The 1,939-nt window shown below is 43.7% G+C and overlaps 1 non-coding gene across 1 annotated transcript; it reads left to right on the forward strand.

The window, feature by feature from the left end:
- Positions 1 to 1,334: 1,334 nt before the first annotated feature.
- Positions 1,335 to 1,460, forward strand: LOC113193842 (U6atac minor spliceosomal RNA). Its single transcript, XR_003302189.1, has one exon. It is a non-coding gene; the product is annotated as a U6atac minor spliceosomal RNA (small nuclear RNA).
- The last annotated feature ends 479 nt before the right edge of the window (positions 1,461 to 1,939 follow it).

A 1,939-nucleotide genomic window follows, 5' to 3' on the forward strand; every position in this document is an offset into this window, starting at 1 on the left:
TCCTGGACATGTCTCTCTTACTACCATCCTGAACTTCCTACCATTTATATTCAGCAGGTCCATCACACATTCTTAGGACATCCTCCTCCATCATCTGAAAACTTCTGCTTATCCCCTAAGATTCAACTCACATGCCACCTCCTCAAAGAAGCTTTTCTTCCATTCCCTAGCTGAATCCATCCATTCTCTCAGCAACTCTACCATTTCATTTACATTCATCTTATGACACTCACCAAGTTGTGTTGCAAACATATGTGTTGCACTGTTTGGGTTACAAGGACAGAAGTGATTAGGACTTCAAAGCCTGGAAAATCTTCAGGGTCCTGCTGAGCTCACCGATTCAGTATAGCAGTCACTTCCTAATGACCAGAGGTCACTGGATGCCTCCTCTGGGATTCTCCATTAACACCACTCACGATTCCCTCCTGCATCCTCAGTACCTCCCTTTCTCTCCCCACCATATAATCAATCACACCAAATTCTATAAATTGAAGTCTGAGACTTTTCCCAGCTCTGACTGCCACCACTCTAGTTTCCTTGGCTCTTAATTCCATGATCAATTAGAGTCACATGGAGAACTTTTTTTTTAATATTTGTTTTTTAGTTTTAGGTGAACACACAATATCTTTGTTTCATTTTTATGTGGTGCTGAGGATTGAATCCAGTGTCTCACATGTACTAGGCAAGCGCTCTACCACCGAGCCACAACCCCAGCCCTCATGTGGAGAACTTTTAAAACCATCCAATGGTTTCCTTCTGGTCTCAGGATAGGACCATCTCCTTACCCTGGTGCCCAGACCCTGGCAGTCTGGTCCTCCCTCATCCCTCTCTGGCCTCACCCTGGGCCCCTTTCCTGTTCTCCACCACACTTACCCTGTGCCCTATGCTATGGTTTGGATATGGTTTGAGTTTGCCCCTAAAGGTTCATAGAAGTTTGGTTCCCAATGTGGTGATGAGAGGTGGTAGAACTTAAAGTTTGGGACCCAGCTGGGCACGGTGCATGCCTCCAATCCTAGCGACTTGGAAGGCTGAGGAAGGAGGATTACAAGTTCGAAGCCATCCTCAGCAACTTATTGAGGCCCTAAGCAACTTAGTGATATTTTACTCAAAATAAAAGATCAGATGGGATGGAGATGTAGCTCAGTGGTGAATCACCTCTGGGTTCAACCCCAGTACAAAAAAAAAAAAAAAAAAAAGTATGTGTTGCACTGTTTGGGGCCCAGTTGAAGTTGATCAGGTCACTGGGGGGTGCCATCTTCAGAAAAGAATGACTCTAACTAGTCTCATGGAATAAGTTGTTTATCACAAGAGATGCTATACAAGAACAATCCCGAGTGTTTTATGAAAGGATAGAAGGTTGGCTCTCTCCTTGACAAGGATGGAAGAGGCCCTCGGGCCTGACAACACACATATGGTTAAGGCATTGCCACCTACTTCGTGGCATCTAACCATCATTTTTGCAATTAGAGAAATGCAAATCAGAACCACTCTAAGATTTCATCTCACTCCAGTCAGATGGCAGCTATTATGAAGACAAATAACAAGAAGTGTTGGCAAGGATGTGGGGGGAAAGGCACACTCATACACTTGGTGGGACTGCAAATTGGTGCAGCCATTATGGAAAGCAGTATGGAGATTCCTTGGAAAATTGGGAATGGAACCACCATTTGACCCAGCTATCCCACTCCTCAGTTTATACCCAAAGGACTTAAAAACAGCATACTACAGGGACACAGCCACATCAATGTTCATAGCAGCACAATTCACAATAGCTAAACTGTGGAACCAACCCAGATGCCCTTCAGTAGATGAATGGATAAAAAAAAATGTGGTATATAAACACAATGGAATATTACTCAGCAATAAAAGAGAATAAAATCATGGCATTTGCAGGTAAATGGATGGAGTTAGAGAAGATAACGCTAAATTAGCCAATCCC

This window comes from Urocitellus parryii, chromosome 4 (assembly GCF_045843805.1).
Source record: "Urocitellus parryii isolate mUroPar1 chromosome 4, mUroPar1.hap1, whole genome shotgun sequence".
NCBI classification, from domain to species: Eukaryota; Metazoa; Chordata; class Mammalia; order Rodentia; family Sciuridae; genus Urocitellus; species Urocitellus parryii.